This window comes from Leopardus geoffroyi, chromosome C1 (genome assembly GCF_018350155.1).
Source record: "Leopardus geoffroyi isolate Oge1 chromosome C1, O.geoffroyi_Oge1_pat1.0, whole genome shotgun sequence".
NCBI lineage: Eukaryota > Metazoa > Chordata > Mammalia > Carnivora > Felidae > Leopardus > Leopardus geoffroyi.
The window spans coordinates 180,230,329-180,246,285 of NC_059328.1; positions in this window are offsets into that span (position 1 = coordinate 180,230,329).

Genomic DNA, 15,957 nt, shown 5'->3' on the forward strand with positions numbered 1-15,957 from the left:
TATTTGGAAGCTATTTGCCAGTTTTTATATAAGAAATAATCCAAAAATCCTTGGTTAATAAGAAAATTGCTGTTAAAAATATGCTCCATTATTTTTAGTACACCACTTTTTATTATAATCAGGATGTCAGTCTAAATTATAGGGAAACAAGGATAAATCTTTGGTTATACACTTCTGTTACTGAAAAATTCTATTAGAAATTGTTTCTCTTCTCCCATACACTTGTTGCTTATTTAAATTTCTCCAATTTGAATTTTTGGTCACCCTTTGGTTGCTTAAGAGTAACATGCTCCTTGGATTTCTACAGCTTAGAAGTAATTTAAAACAACCTGATTTGAAGAAAAGTGTGAAAGATCTTAATGTTGTATATATGAGCATCTAGCATCTAATTGCATTAGTTAACAGGGTAAATTTAGTTATTGTATGCCACATTTAATTGTCAATAATATCCCAATATAAACTTCAGTCAACAAATGTATCAAATACCAAAAAGATAATATTTTATTAAGGTGTGTTATATAAATCTCAGAAACTCATAAATCCTTTTTTATTTTATTTAAAAAAGTATAGTCCTGTGAAACAAAAGAACTAATCATGGCTAGTCTCCATAGATGTCCTTCAATGAATCAATCTTGTGCTGATAAATGTTTAATGACTGGTTTTCCAAAATAATAAAAAACAAATTGAAAATCCTTAATTTGTGATGTTTGTGGATTTCTGTGGTTTAAGTGTTCCATTGATATCACAGAACTCAAAACTAGGAAGACATATGTATAATAACCTGTAGAGAACCATGTGTACATTTGTTTTTAATTCACGTAGTGAATAGTATAGTTATTGCCAGTACATTAATTTCATGTAACATGTAATTCTTACTGGGTAGAGCTAAATAGTACATTACAGATCCAGTACTCATTAGCTACATAAATTGATATATGCTTTTCATTAAATAAAGGAGTTATCAAGGCCTTTCTACAATTGTATTTACCTAGTTAATAAGATTTTAAATTTAAATGAGTTTAATAGCCAATAATCTCTAGAGAAACAATAGTTTAATGTGCCACATTGAATACAGCTTTTTTCAGAAACTCTTATACACTGCATTCTCCAATAATTATGTTTAAAGTTAATACTTAAAGTTTTTTTATTTATAAAATATTTTTGAGAGAAAGAGAAAGGGAAAGACAGAGAGAGAGTGAGAGACAGAGAGAGAGAGTGTGTGTGTGTGTGTGTGTGTGTGTGTGTGTGTGTGTGAGTGGGGGAGGGGCAGAGAGAGAGGGAGACACAGAACCCCAAGCAGGCTCCAGGCTCCAAGCTGTCAGCACAAAGCCTGATGCCAGGCATGAAAACCCAAATCATGAGATCATGACCTGAGCTGAAGTTTGACGCTTAACCGACTGAGCCACCCAGGCACCCCTTAATTATAATTTTTGAATTAAAGTAGCAGCAAACACATGATACAAGGCATTAGAGATTAGTGATTAGATGATTGATTACATTGATTTTATTAGATGCCTATGATTATGTTATTTTTCACCTATTTTAATATCATGTTGCTTTCTCTATCCTAGGGTTCTAATCATGGAATAAATACCATATTCCCTTTTAATCCTTAAATATATTAATATAACTTCAAATACTCAAATCAGAGCAACGATTCCAGAGTTTTATTTTTAATATTCCTATGTTTAATAAATTCCCATCCTGTTTCCTTGAAACTGTTTTTAATATGCAAACTTTTTCACTCATTGGCTGTTTAGGAACATAGAAGTTTCTCTAAATATTAAAGGTAACACTGGTTTAACATATGTATTGGGATCTTCTAAGACTTGGCAGAGCTGGAGGAGCAAAAGTTACAGAATCCAACACTCATGTCCTCAGTTTGAAACACTGAAAAGAAAATTCTCAGAAGCCAGACCACTGTTGTGTTTTTGAAAATATTTTGTTTTGAAACAAATTTAGAGTTTTAGAAAGGTTGCAAAAAACTAGTAAAATGAGTACAGGATTCCTTAAACTAGCTTTCACTAATGTTAACATCTTATATACTCATTATACAATTATTAAAACTAGGAAATTAACATTGATATGACATTATTAACTAATCTACAGATCTTATTCAAATTGTACCAGTTTTCTCACTCAAGTTTTTCACCACCCCTTCCCACTCCGGTCCACAGTCCAATCTAAGATTTCACATAACATCAACATTGTTAGATCTCTACCCTTTACATATCCTCAGTATTTTTTGTTTGCTCTTTGAGACATCTTGAGTTTTACAGAGCACTGTCAGAATGCCCTTAAATCTATGTTTGCCTGATGTTTACTCAGGATTATATTGAGTATATACATTGTTGGCAAGAATACCACAGCAGTAGTGTTATACTCTTAGTGCATCATACCAGAAAACACTCCATATTGATATGTGTTATTGCTGGCAAAGTTATCAGTTTGCTACAATTCTAAAGCAGTCTGAGAAACACTCACCAATTGCCTTTCTTTGCCCCACTGAAATGACAGATTCTCAGGACACCATCAGGAAGCTGCCGTTAATTTCATGTCTGCTCATACCTAGTCTACATGTGCCTCTAAAAGAATAACGGAATTTCTCCTTTTTGCCTTTCCAAATTTGTACACATTCCTCTCACTGGAATTTTACCCACAATTATGCAGTAAGGTGATTTTGAGGAATGGAGTGCCTACATTTTCTTTAATATAGAGAGAATCTATATTCATTTTTGACAATAAACAAATCAGAATGAAGCCCCGCTTACGTGTGTAACCTATTTACTAGGAGTTTTAAATGGGACAGTTTGAGCTTAATTGACGAGACAGTGATTTTTGTAACTCATGCACATTTTTACGTGAATATCCTCTTAATGATACAATTTGAAATTTAGAGAGCATGTTCCCTATATAATATCTTTAAAAAAAAAAAAACATTGCAACAACCTTGAAATTTAGACAGTAAAGGGATACTTCTATTTTACCAATGAGAAGGGTATTGTTTACATAAAGTACCTAGTAAGTAGGATAACCTTACATTCTAGAATTAAACTCATACCAGTCTAGTGCTTTCTTTATACTATGTTACACTTCCTTTAAGTCTTGTAAGACAATGACAATCACTTTAGAAAAGCATGATATCTAATTTCTCTTTCTTACCAAAAAAATTAAGAGTTATAAATATAACTCTATATTTGGATTTATGATATTTCTGAGGGACAAAACTTTGGAAGGATACTGAAAATTAAAATCATAAACCAATAAAGGAAATGAACTTACAATTTTTTGAGCTGCTTAATAAAAATATAAAAGAATATATGTTCATATAGTTAATTATGTCATTCATGAGTATATATGTACACTTGTTAAATATATACACATATATTTATTAAATATGTACATTTATAAATTTAAATATATATTTAAGAAAACTTTAATTCTATATCATGATCATGCATTGAGGGAGAAAAATAAAGCTTAAGAAGATTAAAAAGGAGAAAGGGAATGGAAATGAAAAAGATGAAGAAACACAAACAAAATGCAAAAGACAAAAGCAAGACACAGAGCTAACTGAAAAAAATCAGAAAGACATTCAAAAAATTTGTCTATATTCTAAAGATGAGCTAATACTTCTTATAACAATTTGTAGTTCATCTGCATGCTAAGCTTCCAATTGTCATTGTTTTCCCACTACTAAAGTAATGGTTTCACCTTTGCTGCTGTTTTCCCATTGATCATCTGAATGGGTTAACAGTGGGCTCAGTGCAATGAAAATTGCTCTCAAGCCTACAGCAATGGTCGACAAAAAGCCTTCCTTGTGAAAGGGTTAGAAAACAAAATTGAGGGGGGGTGCCTTGATGGCTCAGTCAGTTAAGCGCCAGACCTTTGATTTCGGCTTAGGTCACGATCTCAAGGTCTGTGAGATAGAACCCTATGAGATGTACTGCTCTGACAGCACAGAGCCTACCTGGGATTCTCTCTCTCCCTCTCTCTGCCCCTCCCCTGTAGTGCACTCTCTCTTCTCTCTCTAAGTAAACAAACATTAAAAAAAAACACAAAAACCAAAAATTCAGATATTTCCATCATATAGCATTATACTAAAATGGATACACAAAAGCTATTGTTAAAATACTGTCTAACACTCTCCAGTTCCATCCACGTTAACAGAAACCCATGGGGGAGGGGAAGGAAAAAAAAGAAAAAAAAAGAGGTTAGAGTGGGAGAGAGAGCCAAAGCATAAGAGACTCTTAAAAACTGAGAACAAACTGAGGGTTGATGGGGGGTGGGAGGGTAGGTGATGGGTACTGAAGAGGCCATCTTTTGGGATGAGCACTGGGTGTTGTATGGAAACTAATTTGACAATAAATTTCATATAATAAAAAAAAATACTGTCTAAAGCTGCAAATAGCTTCACCAAAATTAGATTTTCTGGTCTTTTATTTATATTTGCACATTTGCAGGAAGAGTAAAAGAATGTGCGGATTATTTTATTTAATCTTTTAAAAGTACTAAATTTGAAATACATATAAATTTGTCTTTATGATTTTAACTTAAGCTCATTTGTTGTTTTAGAAGACCTGATGTTTAGTTTACCTTGTTTGATAGGCATCAAATTATCTTATGTTCTTGGATAGGAATTATGTATTCTTCAGTTATTCTTAAGTTTCCCTTTCAAGCACACAATGATTCCTCAGTAAAAGTTGTTGACCTATAGCTCTACTATAAGGTATATATATTTGCAGAAATGGATTAATATATGTATATATATTATATTATACATTACATATATAACATATATTACAAGTACATATTAAAAATTATAAAATGCATTTAAATTGAAACATAAAAATAAAGTTGTAGAATCATTAAGAAATAAAGCTACTACAAAAATAATCACTTAAAAACCTTACTCCTATTTGTAATGTTTCCTCTATGCAGAACCAACTATTAAATATTTTATGGTAACACTAATTGCTAATATATTTTGTGTAAAGAAAAGATAACAGCGTATATTATGTATGTTGCTAAATTTTAGTGACATGTGCCCATGCAAATTATTTAATTAATATCATTTTTTAGTTTGGATATACAAATCAATGCATACATTTTACATGGATTAAATTATTTATAAATTTAAGAAGGTATTATGAACATAAAGATACTACTTGCAATTTTACAGGTAAATATTGATAAACATATTATTATGTCATCCAGAAAACACTACCAGATGTATTATAACAGTAAGTAAAAACAGAAAAAAAAATCTACGTCTCCTAAGACTATAGAAACACTTAAAAAAACAGATGTTGAAAACAAGATTCTGAAAGGATGAATAAATGAGGTTGGGATATTAATAAGAGCTAATGATATGAACGTTAGTATCCAAAATGAGTCATTAGAACATATTATATTTTGATTTGTTTAGCTATTCTGATCCACTGAATTAAATTTCCTCTTCATATTGAATTATTCTAATGATACATAGTACAAACATTTATTATGGCAAATGTTTAATTGTTAAATGTCATTGGCATTAGTTTCCAATTAATATTTTAATAAGCTTTATCTTTTTTAACCAGACATTGGGTTAATGTTAAACTCATGTATAGTAGCTACAGTTTTCATTCAATTGTTCTTAAATTTTAAAAAACAGAAATATTCTGTGGAGCGGTAGAGAAGATGAAGTAGGACTATCCCGAGTTCACCTCATCCCATGGACACAGCAAGACAACAACCACATCTGTGCAATAACCCTGAAAATGACCTGAAGACTGGCATTGCATATCTTCCATAGCTAGTCAGAGAGAGAAGGTCACAGGGAAAAGGGTGGGAGGGGGAGAGACATGGTTGGGAAGGAAATCCCCAGTGCAACTAACCACAGGCAGGAGCGATATCACATGCGCGAAGAAGAACAAACTCCACACCAGGCACCCCGGCACCCCGATGGGAAGATAAGTGTCCATAATGTCTGCAGTTAAAAATTAGCAGGACTCAGCTCCAAGAACCTTAAAAATTACAAGGGCTTAATTCTGGGAAAGCTAGAGGACAATAGGAAACCAAATTCCTGTTCTTAAAGAGCCAGTAAGCTAAATTACTTCACTCAAAACACAGCACAGAAAGAGCAGTTTGGCAAGCATCGGGGGTATATGTTAAGGAGGTTTATCAACCAATCTTAGAACGTGTATAAGAACGTGTATAAGGTAGGGATCGGCAGGACATTGGCTCCAAAGACATAGGGTGACTGAATGGGTAAAAATAAACAAGACTCATCTCTATGCTGCCGATAAGAGATTCACTGCAGACATAAAAACACATACAGACAGAAAGTAGAGGGATGAAAAAAGATATTATACAAATAAAAGTAAACAAAAATCTAGAGTAGCAATATTTATACTGTAGCAAGAGACAAAGAAAGGCATTGTGGAATAATAAAAGGATCAATTCAACAAAAGGATATAACAGTTGTAAATATCTATGCACCCAATACTGGAGCACCTAAACCCATAAAGCAAATATTAATAGACATAAAGGGAGAAATGAACAGTAAACAATAGTAATGGACTTTAACAACCCACTAATAACAATGGACAGATTATCCACATAAAAAATAAAGAAGGAAACATTGACTTTAAACAATTCTTTAGACCAACTAGACCTAAGAGATATATACAGAACATTGCATCCAAAAATAGCAGAATGCACATTCTTTACAAGTGCACATTGAACATTCTTCTGGATAGATTACATGTTAGGTCACAAAACAAGTCTCAAAATTAAGACTGAAATCGTATCAAGCATCTCTCTGGACTACAATGGTATGAAGTTAGAAATCAATTCCAAGAAAAAAATAATTGAAAAATAAATAAATAACACAAACACATGGGAGCTAAAAAATACATGCTCTGGGGCACCGGGCTGGCTCAGTCGGAAGAACGTGCTTGGATCTTGGAGTTGTGAGTTTGAGCCCCACATTGGGTATAGAGATTGCTTAAAGATAAAATCTTAAAAACAAAAAACAAAATGAAACAAAAAAAGGCCAACAACAGCAACAACAACAAAAATTCTACTAAACAACCAGTGGGTCAACAAAGAAATTGAAGAGGAAATAAAAAAAAAATACATGGAAATGAATGAAAATGGAAACAATGATTAAAAACTTTGGGGACACAGTGTAGGTAGTTTTAATAGGGTAAGTTCTAATGATACAATATATTGAAAAAAAATCTCAACAACTTAATGTTACAAATGAAGTAGAAAAAGAAGTAGAAAAGGAAGAACAAAGCCTGAAACTAGTAGACAGATGGAAATAATAAAGATTAGACAGAGCAGAAATAAATAAAACAGGGACAAAAGATAAAAACCCTATAAGAAAAGATCAATGAAACTGAGTGTTTTTTTTTTCCTTTCCTTCCTTTTCTTTTTCTTTCTTTCTTTCTTTTTTTTTTTTTTTTTTTTTTTTTTTTTTTTTTTTTGGAAAAGGTAATTAAAATTGATCAACCTCTACTCAGGCTCACCAAAAATTTATTTACAAATAACATATTTGTTAACAGAGTAATTCAAGAAGTCAAACAACAATAAAAACTGTAACAAATGACAGTTCAGTAATATAGACTAATTCATGGTTTATATAATCAGCTGTCAAAACAGTTCTAAAAAAGAGTTTGAATACTAAATGAAAGTCCATTTCATTAAAGCACAAATTCAGAATTTAATACAGTAAATAAGATGTTTCAAATTGGCGACCAAGAGGTAAGTTAATCAAGAAACTTCATTGTATTAATACCCTAATATTTTCAAAAAAACTAGATCTGTTTCACAAAATATAAAAATTTTACTGTGCATGAATTAAGGATTAAAATGCGAAATATATTAACATACAATATGGAAATATTATATTTTACATTATGTGGAAAAAGACAACATAATGTTATATCCATAAACTATAAATGTAAAAAGAAATTCATGGCTACATAAAAATATAGGGGCACCTGGATGGTTCAGTTTATTGAGCATCTGATTCTTTATGTCCGCTCAGGTCATGATCCCAGGGTCATGGGATCGAACTCCATGTCAGGCTCTGAGCCAAGCATGGAGCCTGCCAATGATTCTCTCTCTCTCTCTCTCTCTCTCTCTGCCCCTTTCCCCTGCTTGCACACATGCTCTATCTCTCCAATAAAAAAAAATAAGTAAATAAATAAATAAAACTTTTTATACGCAGTCAACAAAGTAAAACTACTAATGTTGTGTGAGTAAAATATTTACCACTTTTAGTACCAATGGATGCCAAAATTCATTATTGTAGCAGGAATTTTCATTAATAAGTAACAAAAGGATTATTAACATAAAAAAAGAAAGTGGACCCAAATGAAATAAGAAAAGGAGAGTAACAACTGACACCAAAGAAATGCAAACAATTATAAGAACACATTATGAAAAATGATAAGCCAATAAATTAGACAAGCTAGAAGATATGGATTATTTCCTAGAAACAACAATCTTCCGAAACTGAATTAAGAAAAAATAGAACAGGGGCGCCTGGGTGGTTCAGTTGGTTAAGCGTCAGACTTCAGCTCAGGTCATGATCTCACGGTTCATGAGTTCCAGCCCCGCATCAGGTTCTGAGCTGACAGCTCGGAGCCTGGAGCCTGCTTCGGATTCTGTGTCTCCCTTTCTCTCTGCCCCTCTCCCATTCATGCTCCGTCTCTCTCCATCTCTCAAAAACTGAATAAAAAGTTAAAAAAATTAAAAAAAAAAAGAAAAAATAGAACATTTGAATAGACAGATTACTAGTAATGACATTGAATTGGTAATTTGAAAATTCTCAATGAACAAAATCCAGGATCAAATGGCTTCACAGTTAAATTCTATTAAGCATTTCAAGAAAAGTTAGTAACTATTCTTTTCAAACTATTTCAAAAAAAATAGAAGAGGATGTAAAAATTCCAAATTCATTCTATCCAGCATTAGCCTGAAATCAAAACCTCACAAAGACACTACTACATAAAAAGAAAACCACAGGACAATATGCCAATGAACATAGATGAAAGAATTCCCAATAAAAAATTAGCAAACTGAATTAAACAATGCATTATAAGTATCATTCACCATGATTAAGTGGGATTTATTCTAGGTATGCAAGGGTGGTTCAAAATTTGCAAATCAATATATCGTATTAACAAGAGGAAGAATAAAAACCTTATGATCACCTCAATAGATAACCAAAAAAGATGACAAAATACAAAATCCGTTCAAGATAAAAACTCTTAACAAAGTAGATTTAGAGGAAATATACCTCAACATGATAAAAGACCATTTATGAAAAACGCAGAGCTAACATTACATCCAATGGCAAAGAACTGAAAGTTTTTCCTCTAAGATCAAGAACAAAACAAGGATGTCTACTCTCACCAGTCTTATTCAATGTCATACTGGAAGTCCTAGCTGCAACATTCACACAAGAACAAATAAATAAATTGCTTCTAATTTGTTAAGGAAGAAGTAGACTGTCGTCACTCTTTCTTTGCACGTGACCTGGTAGTAAACATAGAAAGCCTGAAGACTTCAGCAAAAAACTATGCAATAAATGAATAAATGAATTCAGTAAATTTGCAGGAATTACAATATTAACATACATAAATCTGTTGTATTTTGATATGCTAATAAAGCATCAGAAAAAGGAATTAAGAAAACAATCCCATTTCCAGTTGTACAAACACACACACGAAGAGTAAAATACCTAGGGATAATTTTAAACAAAAAGATGAAAGACCCATATTCTTTTTTTTTTTTTTCAACGTTTATTTATTTTTGGGACAGAGAGAGACAGAGCATGAACGGGGAGGGGCAGAGAGAGAGGGAGACACAGAATCGGAAACAGGCTCCAGGCTCTGAGCCACCAGCCCAGAGCCCGACGCGGGGCTCGAACTCACGGACCGCGAGATCGTGACCTGGCTGAAGTCGGACGCCCAACCGACTGCGCCATCCAGGCGCCCCTAAAGACCCATATTCTGAAAACTATAAGATATTGATGAAAAGTGACGATGACACAAATAAATGGAAATATATACCATGCTCACAGACTGGAAGAATTAATATTGCTAATTCATAGTTTCAAAGCAATCCCTGTCAAAATACAAATAGTACTTTTCACACATCTAGAACAAATAATCCTAAAATTTGTATGGCATTATAGAAGACCTGAATACCCCAAGCAATCTTAAGAACAGAGCGGGAGGTATCATAATTCCTGATTTCAAGATATAATGCACAGTTGGGGCACCTGGGTGGCTTAGTCAGTTAAACGTCCGACTTTGGCTCAGGTCATGATCTCACAGTTTGTGAGTTCGAGCCCCACAATGGGTTCTCTGATGTCCGCACAGAGCCTGCTTCAGATCCTCTGTCCCCCTCTCTTTCTGCCCCTCCCCCGCAATACTCACTCACTCTCTCTCAAAAAAATAAGTAAATAAACATAAAATAAAAAGATATACTGCAGTATACTGTTGTAATCAAAATAGTATATTACTGGCACAAAACAGACACATAAATGAATGGAACAGGATAGAGAGTCAAAAAATAAATCCATGATTATATGGGTTTATTTGCCTCCAATAAAGGAACCAAGAATAAGCAATGGGATAAAGACAATCTCTTCAACAACGGTGTTGGGAAAACTGAATAGCTACATGCAAAAGAATGAAACTGGACCACTTTATTACACCATACACAAACAGAAATTCAAAATGGATTAAAGGCCCAAATGTGAAACCATAAAATTCCTAAAAGAAAACCTAGACAGTCATCTCTTGCACATTGTCCTTAGCAACATATTTAAAGATACGTTTCCACAGGCAAGGTAAAACAAAAGCAAAAATAAACTATTGGGACTTTGCCAAAAGAAAAGCTTTTGTACAACAGAGGAAGCCATCAGCAAAATGAAAAGGCAACTTACTGAACGTGTGAAGATTCTTCAAATGATATACTCAATAAGGGGCTAATATCCATATAATATCCATATAAAAAAAAACCTATACAACTCAACATAAAAAAAAAAAGTAATCAGAATTTAAAAATGGGCAGAGGACCTGAATAGACATTTTTCTCAAGAAGACATAGAGAGGGCAAATGCACACATGAAAAGATACTCAACATCACTAATCATCAGAGAAATGCAAATCAAAACCCCTACTTATATATAACCTCACATCACTGAAAATGGCTAGTACCAAAAATACAGGAAGTAACAACTTTTGGCTTGAATGAGGAGAAAAGGGTTTCCACACTGTTTATGAAAAGGTAAGTTGGTGCAACCAATGTGGAAAACAGTATGGCTGCCCCCCCCCAAAATAATTAAAAATTAGAGGTATCATATGAACTGGTAATTCCACTTCTGGATATTTATCCCAAGAAAATGAAAACCCTAATTTAATAAAATATATATGTCCCTATGTTTATTGCAACATTATTTACAATAACCAAGAAATGGAAGTAACCCAAGGGTCAACTGGAGATGAATGGAGAAATATATATTTATATATACATACGTACACACACACACACACATATAAATATATACATAATATTAGTCTTCCATTGAATAGAATGAGATCTTGCCATTTGCAACATGGGTGGACCTAGAGGGTATTATGCTACGTGAAATAAGTCAGAGAAAGACAAATGTATGATTCACTGATATGTGCAATCTAAAAAACAAAGCAGATGAGGGCACCTGGGTGGCTCAGTTGATTAAGTGCCTGACTCTTGATTTCTGCTTGGTCATGATCTGGTGGTTGGTAAGATCGAGTCCTGTGTTGGGCTCTGCACTGATAGCATGGAGCCTGCTTGGGATTCTCTTTCTCCCTTTTTCTTTCTCTCTTCCTGTCTCTCTCTTCCTCTTTCTCAAGATAAATAAATATTTAAAAAAAGATAAAACAAAGCAAATGAACGAACAAAAGCAGCCTTTTAAAGACAGAACGCAAACCTGTGTTTGCCAGAGAGGAGGTAAATGATTAAAGGGAGAAACAGGTGACGGGGATTAAGATGTACAAACTTGCTGCTCTAAAGTGATATCATCGCAAAGATAAATATATAGCATAGAGAATATAGGCAATAATATTGTAATAATATTCTATAGTAACTAATTATGACATACTTGAGTAATACACAAAGTTGTCGAATCATTATGTTTTGTACCTGAATGTAATATAACATTGCATGTCAACTATGCTTCAGAAAAAAAAAAAAAAAAGTGCTATTCTCTATTTTCAAATACATTGCAGACAAATTTGATTTTGTGAGGAAGCATTTATTTAAGCTTAGCCCTTGTTTGTGTCAGCGACATCTTCACTTACCAATGTTGTCTTCATAGTTTTATACCTACAGAGTGATTCACCATACAAACCTAAGTATTATATCGAACACTATCATAAGGGTCCGTGTAAGTCTAAGTGATTTTCTGCAATGATACAGCTCATTTTTAGGACACTGTTTGGCCAAGGGCCACTGTATGTGTCTTCATATAATAAAGTTGTGCCTCTCCTAGTCAATTATTTTGCTAGAAAATTAGAATCAGCCAGCGAAAGAATGCTCTCTCAGGACCCATCCAGGGAGGAAACCACTGATGAGCGTTGCTCAATTTTCTGTTACATTTCTTATTTTCAAAATCGGAACAGAGGAAATGAACTTATTAAAGGTTATTAAATATCTTTCTACAAGGGCCCGAGAGGCTCTGAAGCCGCTCCCTCAGGAGCCACACCCAAGCACCCCTCAGGGGCTGTCCTAAGAGACAACTTGTCGGAGAACACCAGAAATGCCCCCAGTGCTGCAGCCGAAGAAACGTTCATCTCAGTTCTGGCGCTGCACTGGCCAGAAGATTGATGCCCTTCGCGCAGCCTGCTCCTCATTTTATTCCTTTCTGAAGTTTCAGACAAATGGTCCGACTGACTGATGCTGCGTTCCGTAGACGTAAGGTAGTCTGGCAAATGAACTGTTCTGGTTTCTACCTTTGGATGGTAAAACCCCCAACAGGGAGGGAGTTGATATGGGGTTCAGTAACTCCAAATGATCACAGTCCCTAAGTGACTAATCACACCTGTGAGATAGATGCAAAGTGGTGTGTGTGTGTGTGTGTGTGTGTCTGTGTTTGTATGGGGGGGTAGGGGTGGAGAATAGGTCATTATGGTAGATTTTGGCACAAAGGGTCTCTTGGAGGTGCTAGCCAGTTTGGAAGTGATCCCAGAGCAAACTTTAAAGACATGGACAGTTTACCTCTTACCTAGCAAACTTCCCAGAGAAATGCTGGCATTTAGCAGGAAAAAGAAAACAAAAAAGATGAACAACCAGGCCTAGTGATCTGACATTTAAAAGTGTGCAGAAGGCTACGGGTAGTTGTCAGCTTCTCAGAGGTATGATAGAATATAAACACTGGAGTTATTAAATGTTTCAACGTGTTGACTCTAAATCCTCAGGAGCTAAAGGAGTAACTAATATTATATTATTTAGGAATCTCAATCATTTGTTTTAGTATTAATATTGGTATTAAATGGCATTTTTCTCATATTAATCATGTTAAACAAAATTAATGTAAACATGGCACTCATTAATATTCATAGGTCAGGTCTATCATGTATAATTACTATCCCTTAGGATACTTTTTACTTATTAAAAAGTATTTTTATATCCCCTTTTTGTGATCCCAGCTTTAAAGTTCTGTTCTCCTTGCTTCTTGAACCTATTCCTCACAAAGTTCTCTATCTCCAAAAGGGGATATCTATTCTGATTTTCACTTCAAGACAGAAAACCTTTCCGACCTCCATTACCAGTCTCCAATTTTTGATTTTGCAGCTCATCCCTTTCGAGAGGCAAGTTCACTACATCACACAAGAAGATGACTCCTTTGTGTTTACTAATCATGAAATTAGTCTGGTTGATGTCTTGGCTATTTACATGCTTGAATACTCAAATATCTATTTTAAGTAGAATTATTTTATAGAGAAATGCCAATGAACAATGCCGTGTACAGAATTAAGTCAAATTACCTAATTTTTTCAGGCAATTGTAGTTACTAGTATATTACTCGCAACAAGATCCTTACAGCCGCCTTTCATATAGTAAGAATTTTGGAACTTGGATCACTTCACAAAGATACTTCACTTTTTGAATAGGTAAAGTTTTGTCTTTGAAGTGTAACTAATGTGTCTGAAAGGCACTTCTAAAAAGGATCTTTAACCAACTCAGGGCACCTGATTTTTCTTAGCAGAGCAATAATGGTATGTTCAGGTTTCAAAAGGCTGTTAAATGTAATTTGGAGGCAGAAAAGTTCCAAATTTCCTGACTTATTTAAATAACTAAAAACAAAAAGGCTATATTGAGTCACATGCAAATGAATAAAATAGGTCACCTCAACCCTTTAAAAGTAGTCTGTCATTTTGTTGAAGGGGACATTGTACCTAAAAAACACAAGAGATGCTAAAAATACTCATTTACTGTTTCGACAAAGATCTTTCCCACAACACCTGCTCATCTTAATTTTCTCTTTTCTGTTCATTATCTCATTACTCTCTCCTTCTCCCCCACATTTATTCTCATTTTATTTCTTAATATTCCTCAGACCTTTCTCTGGCAGATTAATTTGCAAATGTAAAGTGCTCTGTCATGGTTCTTTCTGTGACTCTCCTGATCATAGAATAAAACCATGAATGGAAGGAGGATTATAGGTACACATATACAACCTGGACAGAATTGTATACCACCTGCTACATACATAGATTAGGTATTAAACATTTGGTGTTCATCATTCTATCTTACTTAATCAGTTATATGTACATTTCATACTTGTGTATGTACTGTTTATTTCATACCATTATTTCCTACTACTTCTTTACCTAGTATCAGCAAATATGAATGGTTTATAAAGATTCATGTTGTTATTACCAATTCCTAATTTCAATTTTATACATTTCCAATTATGTTAAGCACAAGTTTTCAAAACTTTAAGTGTTACCTGAAGCCAGTCATGTAAGAATTATTTAACTTCATTGAAATTCACACACAGATTGCTCAGAATACTTATTTTTGGTACGAATGTAGTTTTATTTTTATAGTGTCCCTTACTGGATTTATAATGGCATGAAAATGATCTATACATTCCTTTATATATAATACTGTGAATAAACTTAATAGTTTTTAAAGATATATATGCCAGAAACAACAAAGATATACAAAGTTCATAAAAATTTGCCTTTTCTCAGTACGTGTTTATGACTATTTAACCATAGAATTCTAGGTGCCCTAAGGCACAGGTTATCAAAACCTGCCTGATCCTCAGAAACATCTGGATTGTATTTTATCTTATTTATTGGCAATTATATGGTTGCACTCTCCACAATGGATTTTGGACGCAAAAATCCCTCTTGATTTTTACTTTCCCAGAAGATTTTAATTACCAAGGAAACTCAGTAATTCCTGCACGACAGTGCTGTTTTAGCCCTCGCTTCTCATTCTTCTGACTTGCTAGATTCACAAAAGGTTCTTGCCGCCTATGTGCTGTTGCAGTGGACAATCGTAGGTACAGGCTGCCATTTTCACTCTTCAATCTCATCTTCTTTCACTTTGCTGGCTCCTCATTTTGATCGTGTTCTTATTCTCTGAGTATGCTCTGGGGTGGATACTTCTGGCCAACCATTGCTTTCTAGTCTGTCTATACAGGCCTAGAAATTGGATGTTTATCTCACAACCAAGAATCAGTGTACTCTAAGGGAGAATTTTAAAATTTTTATCCTAATTGTTAAAAAAAAAAAAACTTTAAATGTGTAAGTTTTTAGGGACTAAATTGTGTCCTTCAAAATTCATAAATAGAAGTCCTAACTCCAAGTGAGACTGTATTTGGAGATACAACCTTTAAGGTGATTAAGATTAAATAGTCATAAGTTTGGAACTCTAATCCAATATGGCTGATGT